Source organism: Ranitomeya imitator, chromosome 5 (genome assembly GCF_032444005.1).
Source record: "Ranitomeya imitator isolate aRanImi1 chromosome 5, aRanImi1.pri, whole genome shotgun sequence".
Lineage (NCBI taxonomy): Eukaryota > Metazoa > Chordata > Amphibia > Anura > Dendrobatidae > Ranitomeya > Ranitomeya imitator.
The window spans coordinates 689,624,547-689,647,551 of NC_091286.1; the positions used below are offsets into that span (position 1 = coordinate 689,624,547).

A 23,005-nucleotide genomic window follows, 5' to 3' on the forward strand; every position below is an offset into this window, starting at 1 on the left:
CATAGTGTCCCCACCACCTGCTACAAAACCTAAACCTGCCCCTGTGTATAATTCTGGGGGACAGAACCCTGATTATACCGGGGTGCAGGTGGTAGAGATTAGAAGCTAAACCTGTGTAAAATCAGAGAAACATCCAGAAAGGGCCCCAAAACGCCCAGAACATCCGAAACTCATAGAAATCCTGCCTGCAAGTGGAAGAGTCCTGGGGTTTGGGGTACAAACTAGACCCTATAATGAATCGAGACCCCAGACCAAATGCTAAATAAGTCAAAAACCCCAAAGTATACCCTAAAATAAATCGAGACCCCAGACCACATCCCAAACTAAATCGAGACCCCAGACCAGACCCTAAAATAAGTCAAGACTCCAGAACAGACCCTAAAATAAATCAAGACGCCAGACCAGACCCTAAAATAAATCCAGACCCCAGACCGGACCCTAAAATAAATCCAGACCCCAGATAGGACCCTAAATAAGTCAAGACCCCAGACTGGACCCTAAAATAAATCCAGACCCCAGACTGGATTTTAAAATAAATCCAGACCCCAGACCAGACCCTAAAATAAATCCAGACCCCAGATCGGACCCTAAATAACTCAAGACCCCAGACTGGACCCTAAAATAAATCGAGACATCAGATTGGACCCTAAATAAGTCAGGACCCAGACGAGACCGTAAAAAAAATCCAGACCCTAAAAAAATCCAGACCCCAGACCACACCCTAAAATAAATCCAGACCCAAGACCGGACCCTAAAATAAATTGAGACCCCAGATTTGACCCTAAATAAGTCCGGACCCTAGATTGGACCCTGAATAAGTCCGGACCCCAGACAAGATCTTAAAATAAATCCAGACCCCAGACCAGACCCTAAAATAAATCCAGACCCCAGGCCAGACCCTAAAATAAATCCAGTCCCCAGACTGGACCTTAAAATAAATCCAGACCCCAGACCATACCCTAAAATAAATCCCGACCCCAGACTGGACCCTAAAATAAATCCAGACCCCAGACTGGACCCTAAAATAAATCCAGACCTCAGACTGGACCTTAAAATAAATCCCGACCTCAGACCAGACCCTAAAATAAATCCTGACCCCAGACCAGACCCTAAAATAAATTCCGACCCCAGACTGGACCCTAAAATAAATCCAGACCCCAGACTGGACCCTAAAATAAATCCAGACCTCAGACTGGACCTTAAAATAAATCCCGACCCCAGACCAGACCCTAAAATAAATCCTGACCCCAGACCAGACCCTAAAATAAATCCAGTCTCCTAGCTTACACTTCCTGGGGGAACTTTCTTCACACCCCGTACTGACACACGCAGTGAAGAGGGTCAGTACCGGGCGGAGGTCCTGCACGTGTAATTTACCCTAATGAGGGGTCCACATGCCCAAGATACTGCACTAATCCGCTGCCTGTGACCACCGTGCCCCTGCTTTACACTGCAGCTCTGCTTCTTCCACACAGGACAGAATAAGGTACAAGTGATGAAGAGGCGCCCAGAGGGGAGAGGGTTAGTAAGGGGCTGGAGGGGGTATTGGGGTACCGTGATGATGAATGCGCATGGAGGGTACCGCACATGGAGTGAGACGTGCTGTGCTGCCCACCAGCCACGAGATAAATCCCTGCAGCCATTGATTAAGTATTGATCGTGTGCAGCGCATCCCCCCTCCCCCACCAGGTGTAAGGCCAAAGTCAGGAGCGGACTCAAACTAAGGGCAAAGAGAAGAGTAGGAACATAAATCATCCAGCAGCTACAGAAACATGTGGGGGACGGGAGCACCCCGAATATTACTGCGGGGGAGGAGAAGCTCACTGCCACAGGGGCCGACATAGAAATCATGGAGCCCCATACCAAAAGTCCTAATTGGGCCCCAAAGGTCGTTATTGGGCCCCCCCCCAAAAGGAAATATATGGCTGGGGCACAGAAGAGCATGTACTATAATTGCAGCCCTTACAAAGTAGGTTTGCCCCTATTTAAGTCCTTTAGTGTTCCCACACTATAGTGGGCCCCCAATAGCAATCTAAAACAGTATGACGGAACCAACATAATGCTCCAGACAGTGTACTGTCCCCCACACAACCCCCCACTCAGTATAATGGCCTCTGCACAACACTCCACACTATATAATGGCCCCCATAACACTATAAATAGTATGATTGCCCCCATACATAGCCCTCCATGAAGTATGATGGATCCCACACATAGCTCTCCATATAATGTGATGGCCCCACAAATAGTCCTCCACATAGTATGATGGCCCCACAAATAGCCCTCCATATAGTATGATTTTCCCACAAATAGTCCTCCATATAGTATAATGGCTCAACAAGAACCCCTCCATATAGTCTGATGGTCCCACAAATAGCCCTCCATATAATATGATGGCCCCACAATAGCCTTCCACATAGTATGATGGCCCCACAAATAGCCCTCCATATAGTATAATGGCTCAACAAGAACCCCTCCATATAGTCTGATGGTCCCACAAATAGTCCTCCATATAGTATAATGGCTCAACAAGAACCCCTCCATATAGTCTGATGGTCCCACAAATAGTCCTCCATATAGTATAATGGCTCAACAAGAACCCCTCCATATAGTCTGATGGTCCCACAAATAGCCCTCCATATAATATGATGGCCTCACAATAGCCTTCCACATAGTATGATGGCCCCACAAATAGCCCTCCATATAGTATAATGGCTCAACAAGAACCCCTCCATATAGTCTGATGGTCCCACAAATAGTCCTCCATATAGTATAATGGCTCAACAAGAACCCCTCCATATAGTCTGATGGTCCCACAAATAGCCCTCCATATAATATGATGGCCTCACAATAGCCTTCCACATAGTATGATGGCCCCACAAATAGCCTTCCACATAGTATGATGGCCCCACAAATAGCCCTCCATATAGTATGATGGCCCCACAAATAGTCCTCCATATAGTATAATGGCTCAACAAGAACCCCTCCATATAGTCTGATGGTCCCACAAATAGCCCTCCATATAGTATAATGGCTCAACAAGAACCCCTCCATATAGTCTGATGGCCCCACAAATAGCCTTCCACATAGTATGATGGCCCCACAAATAGCCCTCCATATAGTATGATTTTCCCACAAATAGCCCTCCACATAGTATGATGGCCGCGCATGTAGTCCGCTGTGTTATCTGTGGTGTTACGTAGGACTGCTAATGACATCCAGTACATTATCTGTACCCATAGTGTTACCATTGTGGTGTTACATAGGACTGCCGGTGTAATCCAGTTCATTACTGTACCCATAGTGTTACCATTTTGGTGTTACATAGGACTGCCAGTGTCATCCAGTTCATTACTGTAACCATAGTGTTACCATTGTGGTGTTACATAGGACTGCCAGTGTCATCCAGTTCATTACTGTACCCATAGTGTTACCATTGTGGTGTTACATAGGACTGCCAGTGTCATCCAGTTCATTACTGTACCCATAGTGTTACCATTTTGGTGTTACATAGGACTGCCAGTGTCATCCAGTTCATTACTGTAACCATAGTGCTACCATTGTGGTGTTACATAGGACTGCCGGTGTCATCCAGTTCATTATCTGTACCCATAGTGTTACCATTGTGGTGTTACATAGGACTGCCGGTGTCATCCAGTTCATTACTGCACCCATAGTATTACCATTGTGGTGTTACATAGGACTGCCAGCGTCATCCAGTTTATTATCTGTACACAGAGTGTTATCACTGTGGTGTTACATAGGACTGACGGTGACATTCAGTACACTACTGCACTCAGAGTATTATCACTGTGGTGTTACATAGGACTGCCAGTGTCATCCAGTTTATTATCTGTACACAGAGTGTTACACTGTGGTGTTACATAGGACTGCCAGTGTAATCCAGTTCATTACTGTACCCATAGTGTTACCATTTTGGTGTTACATAGGACTGCCAGTGTCATCCAGTTCATTACTGTAACCAATGTGTTACCATTGTGGTGTTACATAGGACTGCCAGTGTCATCCAGTTCATTACTGTACCCATAGTGTTACCATTGTGGTGTTACATAGGACTGCCGGTGTCATCCAGTTCATTATCTGTACCCATAGTGTTACCATTGTGGTGTTACATAGGACTGCCGGTGTCATCCAGTTCATTATCTGTACCCATAGTGTTACCATTGTGGTGTTACATAGGACTGCCAGCGTCATCCAGTTTATTATCTGTACACAGAGTGTTATCACTGTGGTGTTACATAGGACTGACGGTGACATTCAGTACACTACTGCACTCAGAGTATTATCACTGTGGTGTTACATAGGACTGCCAGTGTCATCCAGTTTATTATCTGTACACAGAGTGTTACACTGTGGTGTTACATAGGACTGCCAGTGTAATCCAGTTCATTACTGTACCCATAGTGTTACCATTTTGGTGTTACATAGGACTGCCAGTGTCATCCAGTTCATTACTGTACCCATAGTGTTACCATTGTGGTGTTACATAGGACTGCCGGTGTCATCCAGTTCATTATCTGTACCCATAGTGTTACCATTGTGGTGTTACATAGGACTGCCGGTGTCATCCCGGTTCATTATCTGTACCCATAGTGTTACCATTGTGGTGTTACATAGGACTGCCAGCGTCATCCAGTTTATTATCTGTACACAGAGTGTTATCACTGTGGTGTTACATAGGACTGACGGTGACATTCAGTACACTACTGCACTCAGAGTATTATCACTGTGGTGTTACATAGGACTGCCAGTGTCATCCAGTTTATTATCTGTACACAGAGTGTTACACTGTGGTGTTACATAGGACTGCCAGTGTCATCCAGTTTATTATCTGTACACAGAGTGTTATCACTGTGGTGTTACATAGGACTGACGGTGACATTCAGTACACTACTGCACTCAGAGTATTATCACTGTGGTGTTACATAGGACTGCCAGTGTCATCCAGTTTATTATCTGTACACAGAGTGTTACACTGTGGTGTTACATAGGACTGCCAGTGTCATCCAGTTCATTACTGTACCCATAGTGTTACCATTTTGGTGTTACATAGGACTGCCGGTGTCATCCAGTTCATTATCTGTACCCATAGTGTTACCATTGTGGTGTTACATAGGACTGCCGGTGTCATCCAGTTCATTACTGCACCCATAGTGTTACCATTGTGGTGTTACATAGGACTGCCAGCGTCATCCAGTTTATTATCTGTACACAGAGTGTTATCACTGTGGTGTTACATAGGACTGACGGTGACATTCAGTTTATTATCTGTACACAGAGTGTTACACTGTGGTGTTACATAGGACTGCCAGTGTCATCCAGTTTATTATCTGTACACAGAGTGTTACACTGTGGTGTTACATAGGACTGCTGTTGACATTCAGTACATTACTGTACTCAGAGTGTTATCACTGTGGTGTTACATAGGACTGCCAGTGTCATCCAGTTTATTATCTGTACACAGAGTGTTATCACTGTGGTGTTACATAGGACTGCCGGTGACATCCGCTTATTACGTGTGTACGTACACCGGTGGTGGCTGCTGGAGATGTCGGTATCTCGCTGTTTGCCGCTTTCTCAGGGATCTCTAGAACATGTCACTGTCTCGTCGGCAGCTGTCACTTTCCCCGCGGCTTCGGCTCGGCTGTGATTGTCTTGTCTTCGCCTTCTTCCCATTTCTCGGCTGTCACTTCTCAGGAGCCGTTATTATGAGATCCGTGTCACCGCTCGCCTCTCCGCAGTGGCGACATAATAGGGAAAAGATCAAAGTAAATGATTAGCGGGAAACGGACGGCGGCGTGATTACACCGGAGCCCGGGCCGCTGTACTGCTAACACACCACTAGGAGGACACGGAGGATAATAATGTCTGCACAGTGTGAACAGGGTCATACAACCCTCAATAGTGACAGCAGAGTACAGGCCGTACCGTCCTGTACAGAACATGAGCCATACAGTGGACTGTCTCTCCACACTGCACAGACCGCACAGGAATAATAATGCAGGAGAAAATGTGTGTACAAATGACAAACAGAGCAGGATAACGAGTGAAATGGACCACCAGAGATAGTAGATGGTGACTTCTCATCCACACTGGACCACCAGGTATTGTAGATGCTAACTTCCCATCCCATCCTGGACCACCAGGTATTGTAGATGCTAACTTCCCATCCACCCTGGACCACCAGGTATTGTAGATGCTAATTTTCCATCCCACCCTGGACCACCAGGTATTGTAGATGCTAATTTCCCACCCACCCTGGACCACCAGGTATTGTAGATGCTAACTTCCCATCCACCCTGGACCACCAGGTATTGTAGATGCTAATTTCCCATCCCACCCTGGACCACCAGGTATTGTAGATGCTAATTTCCCACCCACCCTGGACCACCAGGTATTGTAGATGCTAATTTTCCCGAACTTGGTATATCGGAGGAAGACTTGGGGGGACTTAATGCCTTGACGGATCTCCTAGAGGAAAATGAAAGGGGGAGAGGTTCAGGTCCACAGACTGACCTGAAATTAAAAAGTAACAGAATGCCCCCTCCGGGAGATTACACGAATATCGACGTCTTTCTACAGGTGGTGGAGGATGACCTCAAAAGAATTGGTCGGAGAAATAGTAATGCACCACCCAACTTAAGCGATGAGGAATGGGAGGCATTGGAGAGTTTGGAGAGAAATGACCAAATTATCATCAAACCATCCGATAAAGGAGGCAATTTGGTCATCCTCGACCACCAGAGATATGTCGGTATGTGTAAATTGATTCTTAATGACAGAGAGACCTATGGCATACTTGAGAATGACCCGACTGAGAGGTTTACTGGATTGTTGAAAACAATTTTGGATACCAGTTTAGATGAAAGGTTGATTTCCTTTAATGAATACAGGTTCCTGACCCCGCGTACTCCGATGATCCCGACCTTCTATGCCCTCCCCAAAGTCCATAAGGGTTTTTCCCCTCTTAAAGGGCGCCCCATAGTCTCGGGTGTTGGCTCACTAAGTCAGAATGTTGGTATCTATGTAGACAACATTTTATGTCCGTTTGTGATATCATTACCCTCATATGTGCGAGACACGTCGGACCTACTCCAGAAGATTGATGGGATTGTGGTGGAACAGGGAACGATTCTAGGCTCAATAGACGTGGAAGCGTTATATAGTAGCATTCCCCATGTCATGGGTCTGAGGGCGCTAGATTACTACTTGAGGACTAGGGCTACTTTCTTTGAGAAACATAACAACTTTGTGGTAAAGTTGATGGAGTTTGTGTTAACCCACAACTACTTCCTGTTTGACGGTAAGTACTTCCACCAGCTCAGGGGGACCGCGATGGGTTGCTCTTGTGCGCCCTCGTATGCAAATCTCCTCCTGGGCTGGTGGGAGGAAACCGTGGTGTTTTCTGGAGTAGAGGAGTGGTGGACCAACAAGATATCAGCTTGGTATCGTTATATAGACGACGTGTTCGTCATATGGAGAGGTACGGAAACGGAATTCAGCAGTTTTGTACAAGGGCTTAACAATAACGGATTTGGTCTCAGATTCACGTCAGAAAGTAATAGATGTGAACTAGCTTTTTTGGACGTGAAGATCACTGTTAATACCAATGGGATGCTAGATACGAGTCTATTTCGAAAGCCAACAGCCACGAATGCACTCCTTAGGTGGGAGAGTCATCATCCGGCTCCCCTCAAGAGGGGCATTCCTCGTGGCCAATACCTGAGAACAAGGAGGAATTGCTCCAACCCTGCTACCTTCAGGGCACAAGCGTATGATCTGAGGGAAAGGTTCCGGGATCGGGGCTATCCGGACGAGGTGTTGGATCCTGCTTTTAGAAATGCTCTGGGTAGGGAGAGAGGAGCTCTCCTACAGACCAATAAGAAACCAGAGGTCGATAACATCACGAGGATCATTGGAACCTATGATAATCAGTCCGACCGGGTTTTTAACATCCTTAAAAAACATTGGAGCATTCTACAGCTGGATGAAACTCTGGCAGGTTTCATTCCGGATAGACCCCAGATCACCTTTCGTAGGGGAAGATCCCTAAAAGATCGACTCGTACACAGTCACTATAAAAGACCTAAACGTGAAGGTACATGGTTGGATAGGCGTATCAATGGTACGTTTAGATGCGGCAATTGTTCCTTTTGTGATTTCGTAGCACCAGGTAAAAGTTTTACCAGCGCATCGAGTGGAAGACTTTTCTTCTGCAGGGACTTTGCCAACTGTAAGACCATTGGTGTGGTCTATATGGCTACATGTACATGCCCTAAAAACTATATTGGAAAGACGAAAAGAGAACTAAGAAGGAGAATTGGGGAACACTTAGGTGACATAAAGAATGCTAGAGATACCCCGATAGCACGACATGTATGGGAGACACATCAGGGTGACAGTAGGGTTCTCTCGTTCTGTGTCCTAGAGGTGGTAAAACAAAATGGAAGGAGAGGCGATTGGGATAGGGTTATTCTCCAAAAAGAGACCCAGTGGATCTTTAGGATGGGGTCAGTGGTCCCTGGAGGACTGAATGAGCGGTTAACCTATGGTTGCTTTGTGTGAATTGTTTACGCCAGTTCTGTTTTTTGCTCCCGTTTCTTCCCTGATGTCAACTGTGTATGACTGCAGGCCTATTAGATGGCGTGCAGCAAAATTATTTAAATATTGGGGGGTATTTTGTTTATCCGTCATTCATGGGCACCCCAATTTATCGATATATCAGTGAAATTGGATTAGTAGGTTGTGGATGTAATGTACGCTTTTTAGGTCACGTACCATCATGTACCCTCATCTGCCTTTGGAGATTAAATTCTGCAATAATAAATCTGTGTAGAATTATATCTATTCTTTATTATGTTTGCCCAACTTTAATGCCTCTTGGTATTAGTTTTATGTAGGAGCCCATATATAGTTTATTATAGAATACCACGATTTGGAGAGATCAATGGGGCATATGGTTAATGTCAGTGGCGCAGGAGCAATGTAGGGACCCTTGCGCGTTCTAGCGTTGTAAGTATGACGCCTGACTTATGTCAGGGTCCTAGTCCTTTTGCTCCTGCGCAGTCTTTCCTTTGATTTGAGGTGGTACACAGGAAAATGGCGGCCGGATTCCTGCGCAGTCCCTCCCTTGTGTGAAGTGACACATGGGAGAATGGGGGCCGTACGCATGCGCAGTCACGTCCTGGGCGCTTCTACTTTTAGCGCCTGGACATGGTATATGGGCTGCTGGTTAATCAAGGGGCCGTAAAGTAATGGCGCTAAGAGTTAAAATATCTTATGTGGTGCTCCAATTTGGAGATGGTACACAGGAAAATGGCGGCCGTGTGTTTGTGTGGTCTCTCTTCAGTGGGAGACGATACACAGGAAAATGGCGGCCATGCGCATGCGCAGTCGCGTTCCGGGCACTTTTACCTCTAGCGCCTGTGAGCGGCGCACGCGCTGTGATACAACGCTGAGGGGCCACGCAGCAATGGCGGTGGTGAGTGTATACCGCTACCATGGGGCTGCTCACGCTTGTGTAGTGACGGGACGGTATAAACAGCGGTATGTATGGATGATTTACAGCCCCTATATTTTTTCATCTTAAAGGCAGGGACTATTTAAGGGGGGTATTTTTGGCCAGTGTACTCCCTGCATCCACAACTGGGCACAGCATTCATCTCTGATGTGACTTGAACACACGGAAGTCTATCTTTTTCCCATATGCCTCCTGAGGAACCACATCATGGGGAGGAAACGCGTAGAGGCGAAACCTGACCGCAGATAAGTGGATCAGGTTTTCTATTTCTAATTTTATTTATGTATATTTCACCAATCTTGGATACCTTTTTGACATGTATTTAACATGAGTGTATTTTTTTTTTTTTTTTTTTTTTTTTTGGGATACTAGGTTTTGGCTTCAATACTGAGGATAGTGCATCTTGGTCTATCTATATGTGTGCATCTCCTCAGATGGTGGGTGGATCACGTTTATCAGTCACCCCGCTTTAAGCACCTTAGAAGTACACTGTGGTTATGTGAATATATTATTCTTTGCAATACCATTAGAATAAAGTTATCTCTACTCATGTATATATTGTCTTTTGCAACAAAATACTCAATATAGTGTTGCTTATATCAGCTTGTGTGTGATGTTGTATGTATTTTGTATGGTCTGTCCGAAGCTAGAAGGGTTCAGAGTCACGGGTCACCGTTTTAGTCCCTCAGGCACCCCTCGTGTGTAGTATTCACCTACGTTTGTAGGGACACAGTGAGGGTCAGTAGGGTCAGCCGCCGTGGAGCGGGGGCGCCATTTGCGTTCAAGAGGGTGCCAACCTCCGCTGACAGGCAGGGTTTCCTGATTAGGGATTCCCTAGGGCATATTAGCCATAGCTATCAGCGGAGTATTATAGAGTGTAGGGCCCTGTACGGTCAGACCAGCCCGGCTGGGCTTTTATGTTGGTGATTTATTACCTGGTATTTGGTGTGTGTGGGTTGTCGGTTTACCCTATTGAACATCATCATATTGAGGGACCTATAGGGTATTGAGGGCCAGCCGACGAGGAGCGGGGGCGCCATATTGCGTCCAAGAGGGTGCCAACCTCCGCAGATAGGCAGGGAGCAGATATTAGGGATATTTAGGATCTTTTTTCCAATTTTTTGCTCCATGTACTTTTGCCCTTTTCCCACCAGGACCGGGTTTTTTTAAACCCACTCCTACTATAAGGAGTTGGGATGTCGTGCTTGTTTTAATCTAATGGTTTTGAAATAAAGATTATTGTTTAGGTTAGTTGTTTTTGTTTTTTTCTATTTGAGACTAATTCTGGTTTATCAGAAATTGTATTTTTTTCTAATTTCCCATCCCACCCTGGACCACCAGGTATTGTAGATGCTAACTTCCTACCCACCCTGGACCACCAGGTATTGTAGATGCTAACTTCCCATCCACCCTGGACCACCAGGTACTGTAGATGCTAACTTCCCATCCACCCTGGACCACCAGGTATTGTAGATGCTAATTTCCCATCCACCCTGGACCACCAGGTATTGTAGATGCTAACTTCCCATCCATCCTGGACCACCAGGTATTGTAGATGCTAACTTCCCATCCACCCTGGACCACCAGGTATTGTAGATGCTATCTTCCCATCCCACCCTGGACCACCAGGTATTGTAGATGCTATCTTCCCATCCCACCCTGGACCACCAGGTATTGTAGATGTTAACTTCCCATCCACCCTGGACCACCAGGTATTGTAGATGCTAACTTCCCATCCACCCTGGACCACCAGGTACTGTAGATGCTAACTTCCCATCCACCCTGGACCACCAGGTATTGTAGATGCTAACTTCCCATCCCACCCTGGACCACCAGGTATTGTAGATGCTAACTTCCCATCCACCCTGGACCACCAGGTATTGTAGATGCTAACTTCCCATCCACCCTGGACCACCAGGTATTGTAGATGCTAAATTCCTACCCACCCTGGACCACCAGGTATTGTAGATGCTAACTTCCCATCCATCCTGGACCACCAGGTATTGTAGATGCTAACTTCCCATCCACCCTGGACCACCAGGTATTGTAGATGCTAACTTCCCATCCATCCTGGACCACCAGGTATTGTAGATGCTAACTTCCCATCCATCCTGGACCACCAGGTATTGTAGATGCTAACTTCCCATCCACACTGGACCACCAGGTATTGTAGATGCTAACTTCCCATCCCACCCTGGACCACCAGGTAATGTAGATGCTAACTTCACATCCCACCCTGGACCACCAGGTACTGTAGATGCTAACTTCCCATCCCACCCTGGACCACCAGGTATTGTAGATGCTAACTTCCCATCCCACCCTGGACCACCAGGTATTGTAGATGCTAACTTCCCATCCCACCCTGGACCACCAGGTATTGTAGATGCTAACTTCCCATCCACCCTGGACCACCAGGTATTGTAGATGCTATCTTCACATCCCACCCTGGACCACCAGGTATTGTAGATGCTAACTTCCCATCCCATCCTGTACCACCAGGTATTGTAGATGCTAACTTCCCATCCCACCCTTGACCATCAGGTATTGTAGATGTTAACTTCCCATCCACACTGGACCATCAGAGAAAGTGTATGCTAACTTCCCATCCCACCCTGTACCACCAGGTATTGTAGATGCTAATTTCCCATCCCACCCTGTATCACCAGGTATTGTAGATGCTAATTTCCCATCCCACCCTGTACCACCAGGTATTGTAGATGCTAACTTCCCATCCCACCCTGTACCACCAGGTATTGTAGATGCTAATGTGACGCCCAGGAGACCGGGGTACCCAGCACCGGACCAATGGGGTCTGTCTCTTGAGGGAGATGTCACGGGTGGCTTGACCCGGTGCTGTGGCCTCAGGCAATGCACAGTGTAAGGGATATCATGAGGGAACAGGCACTTACTTGATCAGCAGCAGGTTCTCCCAGCGGTGATGATCCTGATCCTGGATAGATAGCTATTGTCCAAATGAAAGTCTGAGGCACTGAAACGTTTAACCAGTTTACTTCAACATAAAGGGATTTACAACCAGTCCTGTCACCGGAGTCTGTATGGGAACTCTGAGTTACTTTGACTCTGCCGGGGTCTTCGCCTGTTATTGTACGCAGTTTCTGTGTGGCCCTGCTGCTGTATGTGAACTGGCTGCCGGCCTAATCTGTCCCCTCCGGGTCCTGGTTCGACGGGCAACCCGAGTCCTTTTATCGGCTTACCCCCTCCTGGAGTACCACTGAACTCTGTATCTGTTGCTGCGTCCGGCCCTAGTGAAGCTGATATCACCTCACGTTTTCCGGTTGCTGTATTATATATAATGAATACAGCCACGGATCCGGTATCCGTCTTTGCGCCTGTTCTGGGTAGTGGTTAATGCTACCCGGTTCTCACAATTTCCTTTTTCTCTGTCCCTCTTCTCCTCAGGCCGGTGATTTGGGCCTGGAAACCGTCATAGGGCTGTTAGAAATTCAGCTGTATGACCTCTCACTTTCAGCTCCTTAGCCCAACTGCCATTTCTTCTCTCAGACCAGAATGGATCAAGGGGAGTCTCTGGAGCTCCCCCTTCTGGCCGGGGGTGGTAGTGCAGTCTTGCTATTTTAGTATTTGTATTTACTGTCAGTAACTATTTTTGTGGCAAATACCCCTAGGGGTGCCACATTCCCCCTTAGTTAAGAACAGTACTCCGGGACTGTGGGATGATAACATTTTGAAATAACAATTAATATGTACAGAGTCTTAAAAATGAAAAGTTACAAAAACAACTCAAGGAAACAAAAATAGAGTTCTGTAAAAAGTCACTTCAAATAGCGTCCATTAATACAGTCCTATCCTTGAAGGTACTAGGAAAGGCACTGCACTTTGTGTCCAGGAATTTAGTTCCATTTTTCCAACGACGTTGTCAATATAAAGTCTAAAGAAAGTTCAAAAAGAGCAAAAAGCAAAGTTCAAAAAGCAGTCTTTCCGGAGCTTTGATTTAGTGCCTCCGGGCTGATAACAAGTTCAAGAATATGCAAGAAGTTCATACAGACAAGTCTCTGTAGGTACTGGGCTTAAACGTTGCAGAATGACAACAATGACTATAGTTTTATAATTGGTAATCTGCATACCTGGCCGGTAATTGACCCTGGGTACTACGCTGTGATCTACGTAATAGCGGTGTCTCTTCATGTGGTGTACTACTGTCTACTGCGGATGTAGTATCTGCCCGCTCTGCTAAAGATAATTCCACGACTATGGAGTTGGCAAGTCCACCGTGAATGGGATTACTCTGATCAGGAATCTGTTCTTCCTGGCCTGGAACCTCCTGTAGTACGGGGTCAGCCTCTTCCTGTCTTGGGACTTCTGGTATTGGGTTCGGTGTTGGGTAAAAGGCCACCATGGGAACCACTACTGCACCATGGTATGTTAGTAGGGTTTTGGGAAAGTCTCCTATACAGGTGTGATACATTTCCTCTTCTTTTTCCTTTACTGGTTGAACCTGTATGGGTTGAATAACTTCTGATTCTGGCTGGACAACTTCTGGCTCTTTCAGTGCTTCCGGACATAATTTAAGATTGTCTCTTGACACTAGTACAGATGTTAAGCCTCCGTTTTTGCTAATGAGACACATTTTAGGATTATCCATTCTTGTTGGTAAAACTGTGTAGGGTACGGCTTCCCACTGATTGTCTAGTTTATTGGTTCGACGATTTCGCTTGAGCACTTGGTCACCCGGTCTTAATGGGGTCGCTAGAGCATTCTGGTTGAAAGTTCGCTCTTGTCTTTCTCTAGTTTGCTGAAGGCTTTTTTCCACACTCTCTTGCACTTGGCGATACTGCTTTTGCCGTATGATATCCCAATTGGAGTCTTGAACTTCTGCATCTGGTTTCAGAATTCCCATTTCTAGGTCGATTGGTAATTGGCCGGGTCTTGCACGCATAAGGTAAGCTGGGGTGCAGTTGGTGGAGCTCACCGGGACATGATTATACAGATCCACCAAGTCAGGCAATTTCTCTGGCCATTGATTCCTTTCTGTCTCAGGTAAAGTCTTTAGTAGGTCTATTACAATATGGTTCATCTTCTCGCATAAGCCGTTTGTTTGTGGATGATAGGCCGTCGTCCGGATCTTTTTGCAACCATACATATTACAGAATTCTCTGAAGATCTCTGATTCAAAGGCTGTACCTTGGTCGGTGAGAACCTGTTCCGGATATCCATGGGGTCTACAAAAGTACGTTTGGAACGCTTTGGCCGCTGTTTTTGCTGTCAGATCTTTTACGGGTACTACTACCAAGAAGCGTGAATAATGGTCCACGATGGTCAAGGCATAGACATAGCCGGACCGGCTTGGTGTCAACTTCATGTGGTCTATGGCTACAAGTTCAAGTGGTTGTTTGGTGATTATGGGCTGCAGTGGTGCTCTTTGGTTCTTTTGATCGTTTCTTCTGAGGTTGCACGGGCCACAGTTTCTGCACCACTGTTCGATTGATTTTCTCATCCCGACCCAATAAAATCTTTCTCTTAGAAGTACTTCTAACTTTTTCCAACCGAAGTGACCAGCACCATTATGGTAAGCTTCGAGGACCATCTTCACATCTTGTTTAGGCACAATAATCTGCCAAACCAATTCATGTGTTTTCGGATTGGTGTATCTTCTACAGAGCTTCCCTTGATACAGGAACATTTTGCCTCTCTCTTTCCAGAGTTGATGCGTCTCTTCTGGGGCATCCTCATCGGGATATGCACTTTGCTCAGTCAACAGTTCCTTCACCAACTTCACAGCCGGATTGCTGTCTTGGGTGTCAGCCCATCTATGGTGTGCTAACGGATTAAAATTCACCTCTTGTTGTTTCTGATAGGTACTTGACTGATGATGTTTTGCCTTGGGACGATGGAAGGCTGGTAGTTCAATTTCTTCAAGCTCCCCCGTTTCCTCTTCTACATCTCTCAAGTGTGGCATCCGGGATAGGGCATCGGCATTTCCATTCTTGCGACCTGCTCGATACTTGATTATGAAGTTGTAATTAGATAACCGGGCTATCCATCGCTGTTCTAACGCACCTAATTTGGCTGTGTCCAGGTGGGTCAACGGATTGTTGTCAGTATAGACAATAAATTCTGCAGCGGCCAGATAGTGTTTGAAACGTTCAGTCACAGCCCAAACTACTGCCAGTAGTTCCAATTTGAAGGAGCTGTAATTTTCTGAATTTCTTTCAGTAGGCCGGAGCTTTCTACTTGCAAAGGCGATGACTTTCTCCCGACCTTCTTGCTTTTGGGACAGCACCGCTCCTAGTCCCACATTACTGGCATCGGTGTAGAGGATGAAAGGTTGATGGTAATCTGGGTATGCCAGAACCTCTTCTCCGGTTAGTGCCTTCTTTAGTTGTTCAAAGGAGTTTTCCCTTTCGTCGTTCCACTGAAAAGGAGGGTTTCGGTTTGAAGGTTTCTTCGTCTGCCCTACCAAGGTGTCTTGCAAGGGTGCTGCCAACTTGGTAAATCCTTTTATAAATCTGCGATAGTAACCCACCAATCCCAGGAATTGTCTCACTTCTTTTGCGCTGGTAGGTCTTGGCCAATCCCTTATGGCGCTTATTTTCTCGGGATCTGGTGCTACTCCCTCCGAACTCACGATGTGTCCCAGGTACTGTACCTTTGGCTTGAGAAGGTGACATTTGGATGGCTTGACTTTCATGCCATACCTGGATAAGGCTTCGAACTCTTCTGCCAGGTCTATTAAGTGTTGTTCGTAAGTCTTTGAGTAGACGATCACATCATCTAGGTACAGGAGGACGGTCTCGAAGTTCTTGTGTCCGAGGCAGCATTCCATCAGCCGCTGGAAGGTACCGGATGCGTTGCAGAGTCCGAACGGCATGCGATTAAATTCACATAGACCCATTGGTGTGGTGAATGCCGTCTTTTCCTTATCTCTCTCAGCCACAGGGACTTGCCAATACCCGCTTGTTAAGTCTAAGGTGGAAAAATAATTAGCAGATTTCAAAGCAGTTAAGGACTCTTCTATCCTAGGCAAGGGGTAGGCGTCTTTATGGGTGATGTTATTTATCTTCCGGTAGTCTACGCACATTCTCATGGTTCCGTCCTTTTTTTTGACAATCACTAGAGGGGCCGCCCAGGGGCTACAGCTGTCTCTTATTACCCCGGCCTGTTTCATCTCCCTCAGCATATCTTTTGCACACTGATAGTGAGCGGGCGGTATGGGTCTATATCTTTCTTTTATTGGGGGATGGTCACCGGTGGGGATTGTGTGTTCTACCCCTTCTATCCGTCCGAAGTCCAATGGGTGTTTACTGAAGACTTGTTCATATTCCGTCACTAGCCTATACACCCCTTGTTTTTGATGGGTAGGTGTTGAATTTATGCCCACGTGTAGCTGTTGGCACCAATCCTCCAATTCTCCGTCTGAGCCGTTGCCTTCCACCTGACAGGTTGGTTCTAAGGGCTCAATGGTTGTGATGGCATTGTTGTCAACAGTATATAGCTTTGCCATTGTAGCATACCTTGGCAAAGTGACCTCTTCCTCTCCACAGTTCAAAAGTCGTACCGGCACTCGTCCCCGGTGTACCTCGACTATCCCTCGTGCTGTGAGTATAGTGGGCCTGCTGTCGGTGTACACTGGTTCTATTAAGGCTTGATAATCTCGTCCCTTAGTACCAATGGCTGCTCTACACCATACCAGCATTTCTGTTTTTGGTGGGATTACAATAGACGTTGGATCACTTACCCTCACACTGCCGATTTCTCCACCTGCAACTTCTACCTGTTGCCTTAACATCAATACTTTTATTTCCCTCCGGAGAACTCTCTGCTGGCAGGATTGGGCAGTTTCAGCAATTTGCTGTAAGACAGAAATGACTTCGGAAAAGCAGTTCTCTAACACATTCATTCCTATTAATACAGTGGGTTCACAGTTCCGCCGGTCAACATCAACAACAATTATACCCTGTTTCTTCAATTCTACTTTACCAATCTTTATGGTCATCTCCCTGAATCCTAGTTTCGGTACCAACTTACTATTACTGGCCCATATATCTAGTTCAACATCAGAGGGCCCTTTATCAATATCTGCATCAGCCCAGTACCTCTTATAAAGGATATACGGTATAGATGAAATCTGGGAACCTGTGTCCAGCAAAGCGTTGAGGGGAATTCCGTCCAGCACGATAGGGATAATGGGTCGTCCTCCGATGTACCTGTCGTGCCAGGGTGTTGGGCCTTGAAAGTTCATTCCTGCGAAGCGGCCCGCATTCCCAGGGGATTCACGTTTAAATCACAATCTCGTGCAAAGTGGCCTGGCTGCTGGCAACGGCGGCAAATGGGCTGTCCATCCGGTTGGTAGCGGTCGCGGGGTCGTCCTCTCCATGTCGGGTATCTCCGGGGTCTCATCCATGGAACATCCTCTCTACAGTTTGCCAACTCCATCTTGTGTCCTCTCATCTCCTGCATGGTTTTAGCCATTGAAGCAACAACTTCAGCTAAAGAGTCAAGCTTTTGTTGAAGAGCCTCATTAGTACTGGGCCCCAGGGGCTTAGCAATGGCCCCAGACATAGCTGATGTCACTGGCACTCCCTGTTGTTGAGGAGCCTCTGCCATGAGTTGCGCAGGCTCCTGATCCCGAGGTGCCTCTGCCAGCTGGAGACGTATAACGCTCTCCTTTAATTGGGCAAATGTCAATTCAGGGTTCTTAAAAACAAGCATGCTCACATGCCCCCGGTGAGAAGGGGTGTAGAGTCCCTCAATAAATTGATCTCTTAGCAGTTTATCCGCTCCGGTGTTAAAAATGGGTTCAGCCAGTGTAAGTGATTTAAGGGCTTCCTGCAGGTTTAAGGCAAAGTCTCTCACGCCCTCATTAACTTTTTGTTTGCAATTAAAGAATCGTATTTTAGCTTTGCTGCTGGCCGTGGTTTCAAATGTAGCTTTTAATCCAGCAAATATGCGTTCAACAGTGCCTTTTAGATCAGCTGCCCATGCTGTGACTTCTCGCTTAGCATGGCCACTTAACTGCATCATCAGGAGACTAACACGATGAACTTCACCCACAGGGAACATGTCAAAATGGGCCAGCATCTTTTCTCTGAAATCGTCAAGGGTATTAGGCTCACCTTCATACATTGGAAGCCATGGGCCACCCGGGGTATATGGCATCAGCACTGGCATGATGGGCGCCACTCCTTGCACCGCTGCGCTGCTGGACTCTCTATCGACACTCTGTCTTTCAGCTGCATTAGTGTCGCCGGGTGCTGCGACGTCTCCGTGCTGCGACATACTGTGCCCCCTTAGTTAATCCGGACCCTTCCGGTCCTCCGCTTCCATCGGGATAGTGTAGATTCGTTCCGCTGTGCAGCAGGATTGGTTTTCCCCTTGCTCTGACGTCAGAGCGCTCAGCTTGGTGCCGCCCACAATGACACGCCCCCTGCTGCTCCCGCCCGCTGCGCGCTCTGTAATGGCGGATTCTGAAGTTTTTCAGTCAGACTGGGGCTCAGGTGATGGCGTAGCTCAATTAACAGTCTCGTGCCTAACGGTTATGAGGGGATGGCGGCCATCTTTACTCCATTATAACCAATGGGGAAAAGTCACTTTCAATAGTTTTTAATGGGAAATGGAATTTTCTTTAATAAAGTCAATTTTCAAGATTTTTCATCCAAGTTTTCACAGTTTTGGGCTCCAATCACGGCACACAATACCCGGTATACGGGCTGGCTAGATCCTGTTCGTGACGCCAATTGTGACGCCCAGGAGACCGGGATACCCAGCACCGGACCAATGGGGTCTGTCTCTTGAGGGAGATGTCACGGGTGGCTTGACCCGGTGCTGTGGCCTCAGGCAATGCACAGTGTAAGGGGTATCATGAGGGAACAGGCACTTACTTGATCAGCAGCAGGTTCTCCCAGCGGTGATGATCCTGATCCTGGATAGATAGCTATTGTCCAAATGAAAGTCTGAGGCACTGAAACGTTTAACCAGTTTACTTTAACAAAAAAGGATTTACAACCAGTCCTGTCACCGGAGTCTGTATGGGAACTCTGAGTTACTTTGACCCTGCCGGGGTCTTCGCCTCTTATTGTACGCAGTTTCTGTGTGGCCCTGCTGCTGTATGTGAACTGGCTGCCGGCCTAATCTGTCCCCTCCGGGTCCTGGTTCGACGGGCAACCCGAGTCCTTTTATCGGCTTACCCCCTCCTGGAGTACCACTGAACTCTGTATCTGTTGCTGCGTCCGGCCCTAGTGAAGCTGATATCACCTCACGTTTTCCGGTTGCTGTATTATATATAATGAATACAGCCACGGATCCGGTATCCGTCTTTGCGCCTGTTCTGGGTAGTGGTTAATGCTACCCGGTTCTCACAATTTCCTTTTTCTCTGTCCCTCTTCTCCTCAGGCCGGTGATTTGGGCCTGGAAACCGTCATAGGGCTGTTAGAAATTCAGCTGTATGACCTCTCACTTTCAGCTCCTTAGCCCAACTGCCATTTCTTCTCTCAGACCAGAATGGATCAAGGGGAGTCTCTGGAGCTCCCCCTTCTGGCCGGGGGTGGTAGTGCAGTCTTGCTATTTTAGTATTTGTATTTACTGTCAGTAACTATTTTTGTGGCAAATACCCCTAGGGGTGCCACACTAACTTCCCATCCCACCCTGGACCACCAGGTATTGTAGATGCTAACTTCCCATCCCACCCTGGACCACCAGGTATTGTAGATGCTAACTTCCCATCCCATCCTGTACCACGAGGTATTGTAGATGTTAACTTCCCATCCACCCTGGACCACCAGGTATTGTAGATGTTAACTTCCCATCCACCCTGGACCACCAGGTATTGTAGATGCTAACTTCCCATCCCATCCTGTACCACCAGGTATTGTAGATGTTAACTTCCCATCCACCCTGGACCACCAGGTATTGTAGATGTTAACTTCCCATCCACCCTGGACCACCAGGTATTGTAGATGTTAACTTCCCATCCATCCTGGACCACCAGGTATTGTAGATGCTAACTTCCCATCCACCCTGGACCACCAGGTATTGTAGATGCTAACTTCCCATCCACCCTGGACCACCAGGTATTGTAGATGCTAACTTCCCATCCCATCCTTTACCACCAGGTATTGTAGATGCTAACTTCCCATCCCACCCTGGACCACCAGGTATTGTAGATGCTAACTTCCCATCCACCCTGGACCACCAGGTATTGTAGATGCTAACTTCCCATCCACCCTGGACCACCAGGTATTGTAGATGCTAACTTCCCATCCCATCCTGTACCACCAGGTATTGTAGATGTTAACTTCCCATCCCATCCTGTACCACCAGGTATTGTAGATGTTAACTTCCCATCCACCCTGGACCACCAGGTATTGTAGATGTTAACTTCCCATCCACCCTGGACCACCAGGTATTGTAGATGCTAACTTCCCATCCCATCCTGTACCACCAGGTATTGTAGATGTTAACTTCCCATCCCATCCTGTACCACCAGGTATTGTAGATGCTAACTTCCCATCCACCCTGGACCACCAGGTATTGTAGATGCTAACTTCCCATCCACCCTGGACCACCAGGTATTGTAGATGCTAACTTCCCATCCACCCTGGACCACCAGGTATTGTAGATGCTAACTTCCCATCCCACCCTGGACCACCAGGTATTGTAGATGCTAACTTCCCATCCACCCTGGACCACCAGGTATTGTAGATGCTAACTTCCCATCCACCCTGGACCACCAAGTATTGTAGATGCTAACTTCCCATCCACCCTGGACCACCAGGTATTGTAGATGTTAACTTCCCATCCACCCTGGACCACCAGGTATTGTAGATGCTAACTTCCCATCCCATCCTGTACCACCAGGTATTGTAGATGCTAACTTCCCATCCACCCCGGACCACCAGGTATTGTAGATGCTAAATTCCCATCCACCCTGGACCATCAGAGATTGTGGATGTTAGGCTTTAACCACTATGATTTGCTTGAACGTAAAGATTTATTAAACCCTTCATCACAATGATCCGCCATACATATTATATATATATTCTCCGTCTCACATCCTCATTAGTAGGAATTTTATCATTAACTCTTTAACCACCAGAAATAACATTTATTAACTGTATGCTCCTAGACTGCTGATAATGGGATTTGTATCCATGAACCCTCAGGCATAATGTGCAGTTTGTGACATTACTTCCCATATGCGTTAGATGTATGTGACCGAGCTGACCGTCCTGGTATAGATTTAAAGGGCCAGCGCTTAACGTAAAGGCCAGACAATATATTTGTGACAATTTTCGGAGCGCCGCTCAATGTTATTTAGTTTTGTCTCCTTTCACTTTCTCATCTCATGTATTCATCTATTTCCATGTTCCGCTGATTGTTTTCTCTGTTCTTCTTTTTTTTTTCTTGTTTTTTTTTGTTTGTTTTTTTGCTTTATTACATTTTCTCTTTATTTTTTGAAACATGAAAAGTTTCTGAAAGTTTCCGGCTGATAATGTCAATTCTTATGGAATAACAGAACTTTTCTGCTTTCTCTCTTGTTACGGGAGATGAAAAGCTGGTGATGGCTGCCAAAAATATTTCCCCGAGGCTGCGAGGGCCGGGAGCCAGGGCCGACCCGTCACCAAATCTATTGTGCTCCATACTGATGTCAGATGTGATAGTGCAGGACACCAGAGACGGGGAAGGACAGGGGCTCCAGGTTCAGCAAAACATGACGAGTCTCTGCCGGAAACAGCGCCACACCTGTCCTCAGGACGGACATGGGATTGCAGCTCAGCTCCATTGAGGTAAATGAAGCTGACCTGTAATACCACATACAACCTGTGCATAGGTGTGGCGCTGTTTCTGGAGGAAAGCAGACAGTTTTTCTGATGCTGGACATCCCCTCGAATTTTCATTTCTGCCATTTCTTTGAAATGGACAAAAGCAGAACAGCTAAAGTGAAGTCAGATCTCAGGGGGGGAATCACGGCAGCAGGGGAGGAGTGCGCTGATTTTGTTGAGGAAAGTGAAAAGAACAGCAAGAGACCTGAAGGAAATGGGGGCAAACTACAGATGCACAATTGCATGATGAAAGGAGCAGGATCCGCCAGCAGCACAGAGGATTTCAGATCTTGTAGGAAGAGCAGTGACTAGTAATACATAAGTGAAAAGAGCAATTTCCTACAGCAGCACAGAGTATTTAAGGAAATGTGTGGATCCAGTGGAAGGTTTCTTCCTTAGAGTTACATAGTGCAAGAAGCAGGGATCCCAGCAGCACAGAGTATTTCAGGCGAGGAGTGTGCTGGTCTTGTGTGGGGTCACAGACTAGTTACATACAGAAGCAGCGTCCCCAGCAGCACAGAGTATTTCAGGAGAGGAATGTGCTGATCATGTGGGGGTCACAGACTAGTTACATACAGAAGCAGCGTCCTCAGCAGCACAGAGTATTTCAGGAGAGGAGTGCGCTGATCATGTGGGAGGTCACAGACTAGTTACATACAGAAGCAGT

The 23,005-nt window shown here is 46.8% G+C and overlaps 1 protein-coding gene across 1 annotated transcript in view; it reads left to right on the forward strand.

Annotated features, from left to right (window-relative positions):
- LOC138680985 (L-gulonolactone oxidase-like) overlaps window positions 1–23,005 on the forward strand; it is a 177,329-nt gene that overhangs the window by 53,463 nt on the left and 100,861 nt on the right. The window lies entirely within an intron of this gene.